Genomic DNA, 15,064 nt, shown 5'->3' with positions numbered 1-15,064 from the left:
TCCAAATTTGCAAGGCACAGCAGCAGTTGCAGACAGGCATGTCAGTTATAATGGGTCTCGTTGCCTAGAAATTGCATTCGTGCAGTGAATCCTGTGACCATCCGGCTCCCTCCACGGACAGGTTGGTGGGTGCCGTGGAGAGCCAGGCTCAGCACCCTCAGTGTCTGGGGGAAGAGCCATACATACGTGACCCTTGGCTTGTCTGGCCTATCTAGACATGAACAGTGTAGGGTCACCCTACCTAAACACCAAGGCCAATGGGCTCCACACCAGAGCAAGTTCTGTCCTACCCAACTTGGTGTAATCAATTTCCACCTGGATGGAAGACCGGTATGATTCATGTTGCTGTAGTGATTGTCTTTGAGAAGGGAAGGGTACAGAGGAATACGTTGTGGAATCAGGCTCAGATTCACATAAAATATCACTGAATATCACAGGTGGGTTAGTCTGCCAGGGTCTGGGAGATCAAGCATCAACAGACCGAAAATCCCCATGGTTTGCCATGCAGAAATGTGGTTGGGAGCTATGGCTTGGATTGAAAATATTACATTTATGAGAGATTTAAAAAGTGGTTGAAAGATTAATTGAGGCTTAGCTGTGGGGAGAAGTCTCCACCAAAACTCACATAATGAAAGAAAGTGCCAGTGTTCAATGTTTTTAATGACTGGGAAAGGAAACAATTGGAAATAAATCCTTGGGAACTAAGAATCATTTTGGACAATGTTTTGGAGAATTGATTGTCTACTTAAAGCAAATTGTCTACTTTAAGTAGATCATATTATGCTAATGCCACCTGCACTACCTGGACTTAGAAACATGAGGGCAAAGTTATTTCAGAATCACAAGCAATGAAGTGTGCAATGAACTGCTGAACAGTTTTAAGTGTTGACACATAGGTTTGTAACAGCCTCTTTGCTGAAACAATGCTGCCTGATACATTGATCCTCATCCAACTGGAAATTTAATATTCTTGTTTTGTATTGGCTAAAATATGTCTCCTCCAACATTTTATTTTTTGTCCTCTTCTCCTTGCACTCTTGTCTCCTGTTCTTTCTACTCCTGGCCCATCAGCAACAATGGCAGACTCGACATATTGCAAGACATTTCTTGCAGGAGTCCCTGAGCTGAAATCAGCCCTCAACTCCAAAAGGAAATTGTTCAAATTTTGCAGTTAATGATGACAGCTAACATAGCCTAAAATTTCTTGTGAGGAGTTATGAAGCAGAATTAATTCCTCCCTTGGGAGTCAGAGAAAATGAAAAGAAAATTACTCCTACCATTGTTTTGCATTTTCTTGTCATTTGCTAGTCATAGATTGACTCAGGCAGAGTCTTGGGAACATATTTTCTACAGTTCTCAGCCAGAGATGAAATTGGACACTTGGAGGCTGATCAGGATTTGGGACAAGATGTATCATGTACTCCAGAATAAATACATTAATATTGATAATAAAAACAATGTTGTGAATAATATTCTCTTGCATTTGGAGTGGAAAAAGGGGTTCTCTAGGGAATCCTTTATTTCTGGAAATAAAATTCAAATCAAAGAGGCAGATGGTGGGAAGACTTCCTGCTGTCACTGACTAGGAGATTTGGTCCTGGTAAATCGATAACAGTTCAACAGTTCAGTTTTCTACCAGTTTTCAATGTTCATTTTAGAAAGCTAATTCTAGGATTCAGATTATAGGACTTAGCAATGAACGTAATGTCCGAGTGATATAACCCTTTATTTTATACACATGACTTTGTAAGGACATCGCAAGCTAATCTGATTTCAACATAGTTAATTCATTTAAATTGCTAGATTTCTGGGGTTGCAATCATCTGCAGTTTTACTTCAAATAAGCCACCTTAATTACAAAGTTAATCTGCTTTACAACTTGCAAACATTTCACTTTGTATCTAGTCATATGCAATCACTATTAACGTAGTTTGAGTTTAGTTCAGAAAACAAGCTTGGGGAAAACTTCAATTTCACCAATTTTCTGCAAACTCTGGAAAATGAAAAACTTTCTGTTTGATGATAGCTGTTTAATTGAGATGTTTTTATCCCATGGACCACTATTGGATCAGTTTTGCTTTTGATTTTCAAAAACTTTTTGAATTATCTTGATTTTTTTGCCATAAACATGAGGCACACATTTTTGTAACCAGTTGCAGCTTACAGTTCCTGTTATTCACATCACAATGTCCCTTCCCTGCTGTGACTGTCAACACTGTGCTACCTTTGGCTGTTGTTTTCCCTGTAGTGTAAAAAACGAGTAACATCAGAAGTAAGTAAATATGGTTGGCTACTTGCAGTCTGTTTATTGGTGTTATCAGAATATTTTTCTGAAATAACATTAATGTAAAATTAGAAGATGAAACAAGCTGGCAGGATTTTTTTACCTCAGAAATATCTCTAGTCAAAGAAATGCTCAATCTAGCACATTTGGGAACTTCTACACATTCCATGTCAAGTTTCAAATTAATTTTGAGCTTAGTGCTAAGTCTGTTGATTTTGTTAATTCATTGGTTAAATGTGGGTATCATTGGCTGGGTCAGCATTTATTGCCCTTCTCTAGTTGCCCTTCAGAAGATGGTGGTGAACTGCCTTCTTGAATTGCTGCAGTCTATTTGGTGTAGATAAGTCCATAATGTCATAAAGGAGGATTTCCAGGATTTTGATCCAGTGACATTGAAGGAATAGTGATATGTTTCTCAGTGGTGAGTGGCTTGAAGGAGCCCTTATCCTTATAGATGGAAGAAGATGTAAATTTCCGCATCCCATCTTGTAGACAGTACATACCACTGCTACTGAGCCTTGGTGGTGGAGGGAGCGCATGCTTGTGGATGTGGTGCCAAATTAGTGGGTAGCTTTGTCTGTAGCTGGTCAAGCTTTTTGAGTGTTGTTGAAGTTGTACTCATCCATGCAATTGAAGAATATTCCAACACACTCCTAGCTTGTGAGATGTAGACAATGGACATGTTTTTGGGAGTCAGCAGGTGAGTTACTTGTTGCAGGATTCCTAGCCTCTGACCTGCTCTTAAAGGTACTGTACTTACATAACTAGTCTAGTTCATTTCTGGTCAATGGTAACCTCCAGCATGTTGATAATGGGATATTCAGTGATGGTAACACTATTGAATGTCAATGGATGATGGTTAGATTCTGTGTTGTTGGATTTAGTTGTTGCCTGGCATTTATGTGGCGCAAATATTATTTCACACTTTCCAAGCCAAGCATTTGGACGTGGACTGCTTCAGTATCTGACAAGTCATGAATGAAGCTGAACATTGTGCAATCATTAGCAAAATTCCTCAATTCCGACCTTATGATGCAGGGAAGGTCACTGATGAAGCAGCTGAAGATGGTTGGGCCTAGGATGCTAGCTAGGGAACTCCTACAGCGCAGTTCCAGAGCTGAGATGACTGACCTCCAGAAACCACAACCATCTTCCTATGTACCAGATATGACTGCAACCAGCAGAGAGTTTGCCCCTTGATACCCATTGATTGCAGTTTTGCTCGGGTTCCTTGATGCTACTCTTGGTCAACTTCAAGCGCTATCAGTCAAGAACTCAGCTCTTTTGTCCATGTTTGAACTAAGGTGGTAACGAGGTCAGGAGCTGAGTGACCCTTGTGGAACCCAAACTGGGCATCACTGATTAGGTTATCGCTGAGCAGGTACGGCTTGATAGCACTGTTAGTGAAACCTTCCATAACTTTATTGATGATCTTGGGTAGACTTGATCTACTTGAGTGTCGACTAGCGGCAAATAGGCTTTATTCTGATTTAGTCTAACAAGCAATATTCCCATCTATCCAAACGGTTCTCAACTTACTCTTAGGTTTCTAAAGTTTTGATATTTACATGAAATAATTTTTAAATAAACCATACGTTGGAAGAACAAAACTAATAAACCAAGGGCAGCATTTTCATCAGAGGATATGTATTGATTTACTGGGATTGTCAAACAATCCTGAACGAGAAAATCGCAGATTCAATTCCCAATTGGTGCAAAGATTGCAGTTGAGATACTTTATTTGATTTCATTCCTTGGAAATATTCTCATGAAAACTTCACATGAATTGACCTGTGTGAGATGAGATTGATTCAACTGTCTTTAATAAATACATTTGTCTAGGTGATTTAAACTTCAAAGTCAAATACAGTATAACAAAAAACAAAACCTTCTGTCTTTGAGGTAAATCATCACCAGGCAACCAGAGAATATAGTTGGCTAAGAATTTGCTGAACTGTCTGAGAGGCCCACCTGCCAATGCATGAAAGAACCAGAGACTATGGAATTACACATTAGTAAATGACAAAAAAAATGAAGAGGAAAATAAATCAGGAAGAGAAAACACAGTTCCTTTTCATGAAAACTTCATGCTGTTTGCTTTTCTCTATGATTATGCTTTGTAGTCTAGTGCTTTATGTCAGTTAGTTGGGCACTCAGCAGCAGACCCAGTTAAGTGGTTAAGATAAATTAAAACTGACTTACTCCTGTTAAAGGCAACATGTCATTCTTAAATAGGTGAATTTTTAGTACAAAAGTTGGAAAGGAAGAGAAATATCATTCTTCCAGATGGAGCGAAGAGACTCTCCGGTATAAAGAGCATAGAGAGTGGGTGCAAGTGTCCACCAAGGTCAATGCAAGGAGTCGGACTCCAGGGGACTGGCTGCAGAGCTGCACAAAATTCAGTGATCTTACACAAGTGGTTATCTACATATGACATTTCCTACCAACTATATCACCAATCTCACAATGACACAATGCAATGCATCCCATCATCAATCCCCCACAGCCAGGACACACAACTAACATTCATTTGCTCCACATCACCCTAATACGTGTGCTACTGCTACAAGCTTCATACTCATTTCTCATTACTTTTAAATAATTCTATATAGTTCTGTTGGGTACGTCACCCAAATACATTGCAATGCACTCACTGACACTCTTCCTACTAACTTGCATGACAGGCCATGAAAAGAGGGCTGTATAGATTTACCAGAATGATACCTGGACCCCAAAAGTTCAGCTACAAAGTATGATTAAACAAACTAGAATTGCATTCCTTAGACTTTCAAGATTAACAGTGATTTAAAAAAAACAAAATTTCCAATATACGGTGTATCGGGAGAAATTATGTTTGCTAACTTCGAAGTCCAAAGCTATGGGGCAGAGTCAAAATGTTGGAGTCAGACTTTTCAGGAGTGAAATCATGGAATTCTTCTGAACACAGAGGGTGCCAGAAGTGTAAAATACTCTTCAGGAAATGGTAAATATAGCTAGATCAATTGTTCATTTTAAAACTGAGCATTTAAGAGGGTCTAGTGGTGTAGCATTTGTATTACTTTTTCTAAACCAGAAGATGTGGGTGTTCAAGTCCCATCTGTCCTGGAGGTATGTTATAATATGTCTGAATAGATTCATTAAAAACTAATTAAAACTGAGCAGCTTTCCACCGGCCATGTGGTAACCACTATGTGAGTACTGCACAGGGTCATTACATTAGGCAGCCATGTGGAAGACAGGCGTTGTGGGAATATGCTAGGGTAAATAGTTACTTTAAAATATTGTTGCACAAAGTTTTAGTTGGATAATGTTTCTTTGACATCTTTTATTTCAGTATTTTCCTGAGACTGTCTGAGGCAGATGGATGGAAGAGTGGAACAACAGTGACCTGGAGACATGATCAAGGGAAATAGAGTATATGGTGAGCAATGCATGAGTATCCTGTCAGGAGTGAAGGTGTCCCAGGTGCAACCTCCATTTCTTACTTACCACTTCATCCTCCTCAACCTGTTCCTGAGTAGCTCTGCCAAAGGCTCTTAAGAGCCATATTGTATAGAATGCAAACATGAATTTAGAAACATACTCTGGCAAGCATTGCAGAATTCTTCCTGGGTGGACCAGATATCAAAAGTTTTATTTAGAATGCCAAGAATTGCCCCACATAATTCCTGGTTACTGCATTTTTCTCATTGGATGAATGCCGTCTTTGTGTTTTTGGGTAGCTGAAGAGAATCCTAAGCCAACTTTAGAACGAGCAGCCTCCCTCTGGTTTGTTGCAGTGGTTGGTAGATGAAAGCAAAGGCTAATTGGCACAGGATAAAATCATTGTGGAGGCTGCCAGGATAGGAGTGTGGTGTTCTGTTCATGAGTCACACAATGAATACACTTTAAAAGATTGAAACACTTCAGCACTGATGCACTGCAAATTTTGTGTATCTCCCCATTGACATATAATGCCTCAAGGCTCCCAACATGATTGGGAATCCTGCTGCCCTGGAAAGGCTATGTCCACTCCACCAGTATGTCTTTGTTAAAAGAGAATCAACAATATCTGAAACAAAAACAGAAATTTCTGGAACAGCAGGTTTGGTAACTTCTGTGGCTTGAAATCAGAGTTGTTTTGGGTCCAGTGACCCTTTTTCAGAACCAACAAAATTCTCTCTTCTCAAATACAGAGCCATGGTGACTTTTGTTGGAGGAAAAATTATGCAATTTTGCCAGCTCCAATCTGGCAGAAGCCTGAGATGTACAAACTGTTGGCAAAGTGTCATTGATAGCCACAGACAGTACCATTATTGCCTTGTCAGCCTACAGGCTCAGTTAACAGAGGTACCAAAATTAACTGACTATCTTTTTATGTATTATAGCCACCTCAGACTTTGCTCTTGCCTGAGCTACAGGTATGAAACGTATACTGCGAATATTTTACATGAGTAGAGGTTTTTATTGTAAGCCATCTTCTTCCTCCTATTTCAGCTTCTCCTCTCTGTTTTCTGTGATTTGTTCCCATATTGTGCCATAGGCCAAAGGAAGTTCAATATTAGTGCCCATCAATTGATGCATGCTAAATGTTGGAAGTTATCAAATTCCACATAATATATTCCTTTTAATTCATCAACTGTTTTGAGCTCTTGCAATAATGCAGAATACTATACTTCCGCTCACTCTGCGACAGATGTAAAAAGAACCTTAACTGAAAGTCCCACGCTTCAAATAGATCTAGCTGATGGGGAGACCCCCACATACATGTTCAGCCGTGACTGTTCAAGATAGCACATCATGCAGACCTGCAGGTTCTAAAATGGCAGGTTGGGCATCAAATCAGTGTTTGACATTGGCATCACACCCTGCCCACTCTGTACACACAACACACCTTTATAAGCATGACAATTGGCAGAGGTTATGCTAAAATTAGTTTCACGCCATTTTTAACCCCTCCAAACCTCTGTGCACTTAAACCATTGGCAGCAAAATGTCCAATATTACAGCTATGCAAATGAGTGAAGTGGATTACAGTTTCAAGATTTTTAACATTCCACAACTGAAAGAAATATGCTTCAAATACAATATTTGCTGGAGAAATGCACTGGGCAGTCTTTTTCAGCTTAAGTCAGCATGACTTACCTGATCACAACAACCTGTATACAGGAAATCTGAAACAAAACAGGAAATGCTGCAATCCTTCCAAAGTTCATGCAATGTCTGTGGAGGAAGGCAGATCGGTCAATGTTTCAGATGCAGATCATTATTCAGAAGTCAAAGAGGTATCAGATGAGCTGCATTTGTTAGTAGCGTGAGGGGTCAAGATGAGTGAGGGAAGATATAACAGTGGCATATTGGTATGCATTATTGTTCATTATCACCTCCACGAGTAGTGGCCACATGCACCCCACATTCACAGATATTGGCATCTAAAATGTACCAGCCTCAGTGCATCACTATGGCGCATCTCTGTTCTATTTACAGTGCACTTCTGCAATGCAAAGTTGCATTTTGGAGTACACTGGCGCCTTTCATTGGAATGCTACTGCAAGGACTCTGCACACAGGGACCCAGTTCACGGCTGGAGCAGGATGCGTTTCAGAGTGCTTATTTGTTCTCTCAAAACACAGTCACTTAGCGCCTACCTAGATGCTCAAAACATCTCTACCTTAACTTTTTGTGATGGTCCTCCTCTCAGCTACACTTTACAGGCTCATAGTACTTCTATCTTGCTTTGCTGTACAGTGTGGACACAAAGCCAGGCTGCTTGTCATGCTTATGAGCAGTCATCAGTCATGGATCATGGTACAGTACATCAAGGGCAATCTCTAATATTATCTTGCTTGGGCATGGTTTGTCAGCCACTTGGGACTGTCATGGCCAGGACCCTCTCCTCATAGGCGGCGAGGTGCCAAATTGTGCACACCCAGCACCCATCTTGGCTCTTTCTACCTTATTGTGGACCATTTTCTGTTGGAATAAGACAGAAAAAGGGATTGAGTAAGGTGAAAGTGAGTGGCACCTCTGTTGGTGCAGATGCAGATGGGAGGAAAGGTGGTGAGATGTCTTAAATGAGTAAACAGGCAGTGCAGATGCTGTGCAGGGTAAAATAGGGTGAGAGATTTGAAAGTGAGGGAGGGAAGATGTAGCATGCAAGTGTGGGAGTGGTAGACCATTGGCCTTGGTGGGAAATGGATGCAGTGGCATAGATAGACTGAGTGTGAGGCAGTAGGGTGAAGATGGTGGCACTTATCCTGGCCTAACAGAGAAGGTTATTGATCTTTAATAGGCACTGCAGGGCATTCCTTCATCTGAATGTGATTTCATTGCCCTGACTGGCAACATTGGATCAACCTGGCATGGTCGGTATTCTGGCCTTCTCTGCCAGTTCTGGGGGAGGAGGATGGTCCTCCTCTGCATCACTGTGACCATCAAGATCTCCAGGTTATAGAGTCATAGAGTTTTACAGAACAGAAATAAGCCCCTGAGCCTATCATTTCCATGACAGCCATCAAGTGCCTATATACTGCAGGCCCACTTTCCAGTGCTTGGTCTGCAGTCTTGTGTGCTGGGGCATTTCACGTATTCTTCTAAATACCTCTCAGATGTTATGAAGGTTTCTACCTCTACCAGCCTTTCGGGTAGTTTGTTCCTGATATCCATTGCCATTTGTGTGAGAAAATTCTTCCTTAAATCCCCTCTAAAACCCCTGTATATTGTTTTAAATCTGTGCCCCCTGGTTATTAACTCTTTTACTGAGAGGATTTTATTTCCTGTCTACCATATCAATGCCCCTCATCATTTTGTATACCTCAGTCAGGTCCTCCCTCAGTCTTCCCTGTTGCCAGGAAGACAATCTCAGTCTATCTAGTTTCTCTTCAGAGCTAAAATGCTCCAGTCCAAGCAACAACCTGGTGAATCACCTATGTACCCTCTCAAAAGAGTGGAATTCAGCCCTTGGCCTACATCCCATTGCTTTAATGGCACACTACAGATGGTAAAAACTTACAAGATTTTAGTTAGGAAAGGTGGTTAATGTCATATATTTTAGTGCCACTCACGGAATTTAATCCAATCTGACAGCTGACCTCTATCATCCTGTAGGCTAAGGCTTCCCTGCTTGCTATTTACCACACCACAGATTTTCATGTCTTCTGCAAATTTATTGATTAAATTCATGTCTAAATCGTTTATATACATCACAAACAGCAAGAGACCCAGCACTGAACCCTGTCTGCAAAGCTTATCTTCCATGTCTGAGACTAATGTCATGAACCATACTATGCAGTTCGATACTGCCAGTGCTTCACCAGGTACTCTATGGTCTTTTAAATATGTTGCCAGTGACATGTACCCCCATGATGCTATTGTAGTACTGATTATTTGCATTTTCAATGTTCGGGAGATGCAAGCTAAAATTGAACAAGAGGGTCATCACAGGGACCTGGTAACTTGTTAATATGGTGAGTTTGGGATGAATGCACAAAAAAATTCGCTAGGCCATTCAGACAGAAACCCCCCATGAAACTGGATAAAAATGACATTTGTCTGATTTCTCGTTAGATCCGCCCGAAGTGTTTCTTAATCTTTTCATGGGGCATATGCATCACTTGTAAGGTCAGCATTAGTTGTCCATTGAATGAGTGGTTGTCAGACTGTCTCCAATGACAATTAAAAGTGAGACTGTCCAAAACTTCTTTCCCAAGAACTAAAGTATAGGATACAGATGTGTTTTTACAACAATCAATGATTGTTCCATGGTCACCAGTACTGAACCTAGTTTTCAATTCCAGATTCTATTAACTGAATTTAAATTACACCAATCATTGTGGTAGGATTTGAGTGCGTGTTTCCCAAGCATTAACCTGAGTTTCCTGATTATATCTCTCATGACATTATCACTACTGTGTCTCCTTTGATACTAGTCTGGTACCTAGTATTACAGTGTTCTGACCTCTTGAACCTTGTGGATTAAAGCGCAGGCATGTTGAAAGGCTGAGAAAGTATTTTGTTGCTAAGCATATTTACTAAACATAAGATTGACACATAAGCTTCCAGTAGGCCATGAGCATATGCATATTCCATACTGCAAGTGCTCCAGTAATTCTATCATTAATTCCTCCACTGAATAGATTCCTAAACTTGAAATAAGTATTAAGCCACTAATTTGCACATTTAAATAGAGGGTCAAATTCCTCTTTGGAACTTTCTCCAAAACATACACAACCCTAAATGCAATAGGTTCTTGCTAGCTGCATTTTGGATAATGATGTCTAGGCCTACTAGCGGAGGCCACCATCAAAACAGACAGGCTTATATATAAAAAAACACACCTCAGTGGGGATCATGAGGAGCAGAACTATCTCTCCTAGCTGCATAGCAATCCTGCCAACAGTTTGCTAGCCCTGACTTGACCCCTTCTTAAGGGGTTTCAGCCTTTCAGTTTGGATCCTACAGCAAATTGGCTGCCACATTTTCCTTCATTGCAATGGTGACTGCACTTCAAAGATCCATCTCTTCTCTGAGGTTTTTTGTGACATCCTGGTATCATGAACAACCCTACAGAAATGGAGGTTCATTGTTTTATACGTTTAATCCACAAGTAGGACGAAAATATATTAACACTATTCTCTAAAATCTTGTATGTTCTTACCATCTGCAGTGTGCCATTAAAATAATGGGATGTAGGGCACAGGCTGACTTCTACTCTTTCAAATTATTTCAATTTCCATTAGAGTCAAATTCAGGAAATGAGGATATACAGTTTGAGAGATTTACAGGCATATTGTTGTTCAGATGACAGTATTTGTGGAATCATGAAAGCTTGCATTGACATCTGCACTTAAGTCTTCATTGTTTTTTTATGTATTCTACTGTGTTTATTTCAATACCAATGTTTTTCATAGCAGCACTGTTTTTCTGTGGTAGTTTTGGGAAGCCTTGTACAGTACTGTTGAAACAATTTGTGAATGTTAATGAGAATGCCCTAAATCCTTCCTGCATGCATATTTTTGCCACTGATAATCTTATTCTTTCTTCGCTCCTTTCAGTGGGTCATTCTTATTTCTGTTTCCTCCCTCGCTTCTCTCCCCACATTTCTAGTTTCTGTTTTCTAGTGATTCCTGTTGTAAATAGTAGTTCACTTCAAGACAAAATCTAGGCAAAAATACTACACATAAAGGTGCATGTTTTAACAGCACTCATATTATTTTAAACTGTACTTCATTTTTTACTTATACCATCAATGTAGCATCGGAGTCCATTCTTCTACTTATATGAGCTGCATTTTTAAATAATGCTGAATCACATTATAGCCAACAATGTTGAAGCCAAAACAGTCCAGTATCCAATGAGATACAGTAGACAGTAGGACAATTATATTGAAGCTTCACTTGTCATATCTGACAGGCAAAAATGAAACAATATGTTCATTAGGAAAGGAAAACTTTTGAGGTAACAAGGAAGCAACAACACATAAAGAGGTTTAATTTAGTTTAATTTAAGAACTTTTTCAGACAGTAGTGAATTGAAACTAATTGGCCTATTATGCAGCAATAAACAATTCAGAAGCAGAGAGCTGGATTTTGAAGGGTGCTTGAGTACATAAAATGCAATGGGTGAACTTCCTGTCAGTTTCACTATTTACCAAACTGAAAGAAATTCATTTGGAGAGCAGAGAAGGCATCAATCTGCTCTCGGACCTAAAGAGGCCCTTAAGTGGACCTGATATTATTTCACCCATGGACTGGAGGTGGGGGTGGGGGTTGGGGAGGATGGGCGCGGGGTGGTGCCAAATCTGAAGACAGTAAATGCCATTCAGTATATTAAACTTACTACACCCAGGTTCCTGATCCACTTGCAATGCAACAGATATAAATCACTCAGGTTTATGCCTCAGAATTTCTAGAGCACATACAATAATTGTCTATTTTCCCAGAATAATGGATAGTTATGGAGAAAGTTATTTTAATCTACAAAGGCACCAGAAAAGCTGATCTCCCTTTAGCATGTTTAGGATTATTCAGCAAATCTGCAGCCAGACCTGTATATTTCTAATCTTTTCTTTTTATTAAGAAAAGTAATATCAGAATAATTGGTTTACCCTTTTATCAAGAAAAAAGTTACATTTTATCATTTCATGTCTTCTAAGCCAATACCACAGATAAAGCCATCAGTATCACCAATTAATTATGGAGTAATCTTCCAAGTTGTATTTCTACTGTGCTAAAATCCATTCCAATTGCATTATGATGTTACAATTGTGTTAATTCTGGAAGTTCTTACTTTTTCAACCCCTTCCCTATTTTAATCAGGGCATTTTAAAGCCATGTTAAGGTTTTTAATCATTGAATTAACTTACTCTCTCTTTTGCTCCTTACCACAGGCTTCAGCCTTTCAACTGGAAATTTAGGAAAAAACAAACTATTAAGTGGATTTGTGACTAGCTAAGTTGCAAGTCAAAGGAACACATGAAGATGTGGTTGGTAATGTAATCCATTAGCTCTAAAAAGGGAGTGATAATCCCTCTAAAATAAATGAAATATTAATATTCAACATGGCATTTCCATCTTTGAAGAATATTGAATTGAAATCATCCATTTAGCTGGCGAGAAAATGTGATATATACTAATGCTGCAGTATATGTCTTGGAAAGATATAGGTTACTAAATGAAATTCAGCATGAATTTATTAAAATCAAATCATGTTTGACTAACTTGTTCAAATTCTTTAATGAAACAATGGAAATGGTTGATAAACGCACTACAGTTAATACTGTACATACGTGCTTTCAAAAGCATTTGACAAACTACCACATAATAGACTTGATAGCAAAATTAAAGGATCAGAGAAATAGTGACACCAAGGATATAAAATTGGATAAGCAGAGAGTAACAGTGAATGGTTGTTTTTCAAACTATTATACCCAATTGTTTCCAGGGATCTGCAGCACCAGGACTACTGCCAGTGTCATAAATTCATGATCTTCACTTTGTATTAAGGACATAATTTTGAAGCTTGCAGGGTGATGCAAAAAATTAGAATTGTGGTAAATAGTCAGTAGGATAGTAACAGAATTCAGGAAAGGTAATAAGAGGAAATCATGGCTAACTAATCCACTAGAGTTTATTGAGGATGTAACTTGCAGAATAGATAAGGGAGAACTAGTAGATGTGGTATTTGGATTTCAAGAAGACTTTTGATAAGATCCCATGTAAGAGGCTAGTGGGCAAAATTGAAGCGCATGGCATTAGGGGTAATGTATTGGCATGGATTTGGAATTGGTTGATAGACCAGAAACAGCGAGTGGGTATTAATGGGTCTTTTTCTGGAAGGCAGGCAGTGGCTAGCAGTGTACTGGCAGGAATTATTGCTTAAACCCCAGCTATTCATGATATTTGTAAATAATCTGGATGAAGGAATCAAATGCAATATTTCCAAGTTCGTTGATGATATAAATTTGGAGGGCTTATGAGATATGAGGAGGATGCAAGGAGGCTTCAGAGCAATCTAGGCAAGTTGAGTTTGCATATAGCAGAAGCAATGCAACATAGATAACTGTGAAGTTGTACACTTCAGTATGATAAACAAAAAAAACGGTATTATTTAAATGGTGATACGTTGGGAAATGTGGATGTACAAAAGGATCTGCATCTTCTTGTACGTCAGTCAATAAATTTATCTAGTCAGGTGCAGCAAGCAATTAGCAAGGCAAATGGCGTGTTGGCCTTTTGTGCAAGAGGATTTGAGTTCAGAAGGAGGATTGTCCTACTGTAGTTAAATCGGATAAGATCGCACCTGGAGCATGTGTGCAATTTTGGTCTCTCCTTACCTAAGACAGGATATACTTGTCATAAAAGGGGTGCAGCAAAGATTCACTAGGCTGATACTGAGGATGGCAGAACTGTTATATGAGGAGACATTAGTTTGGCTGAGCTTTTATTCAGTAGAGCTTAGAAGAACGAGAGGGGATCTAATTAAACGTATAAAATTCTAACAGGGCTAGACTGACTATATGCAGAGAGGGTGGTTATCTGGGTTGGGGAGTCCATTTAGGAATGACGTGAGGAAGTATTTCTTCACTCAGAGTGGCATCAACCTGTGGATTTTACGAACCTGTGGGGGTTAGGTCATTGACAATGTTCAAGAAAGAGATAGATAAATTTTTAGATATTAAAGGCATCAAAAGGTATGGAAAGAAAATAGGGGTATGGTGTTGAGATGGAGGATCAACCACGATCACATTGAACAGTGGAGTAGACGCAAAGGCCCAATTGGCCAACACCTTCTAGTTTCTGATTCTAAATTGGCAAACACATAGTAGATTAAATAAAGCACAAAGGTGCATGAAGCCATGCTATATGTTCGATTTTATAGTAGCAGTGTTGCTGAACATGTAATCCAGAGGCCCTGGATAATACTTTGTAGATCATAGAATCATTGAATCCCTACAGTATAGAAAAAGGCCTCATATGGCTTAATATCCACCACAGCAGCTAGTGGAATTTAAATTGAATAAATATAATCTGGAATATTAAACTATTATCGGTAATAATGATCATGCATTAACATCTTTTAGGGAAGGAAAGGCCTTGCCAGAGATGTTGTGTGTACACCTGGTCTTTAAGAGAGTTAACTTTAAGGACTTCCATAAAGTAGTACGGCCACTTCCTCCCATTCATATTGGAGATAGTAGGAACTGTGGATGGTGGAGAATCTGAGATAACAAGGTGTAGAGCTGGATGAACACAGCAGGCCAAGCAGCATCAGAGGAGCAGGAAAGCTGACGTTTCGGGTCTA

This window comes from Rhincodon typus, chromosome 26, assembly GCF_021869965.1.
Source record: "Rhincodon typus isolate 14 chromosome 26, sRhiTyp1.1, whole genome shotgun sequence".
NCBI classification, from domain to species: domain Eukaryota; kingdom Metazoa; phylum Chordata; class Chondrichthyes; order Orectolobiformes; family Rhincodontidae; genus Rhincodon; species Rhincodon typus.
The sequence above is the reverse complement of the archived record's forward strand: the minus strand, read 5'-3'. Positions refer to the sequence as shown.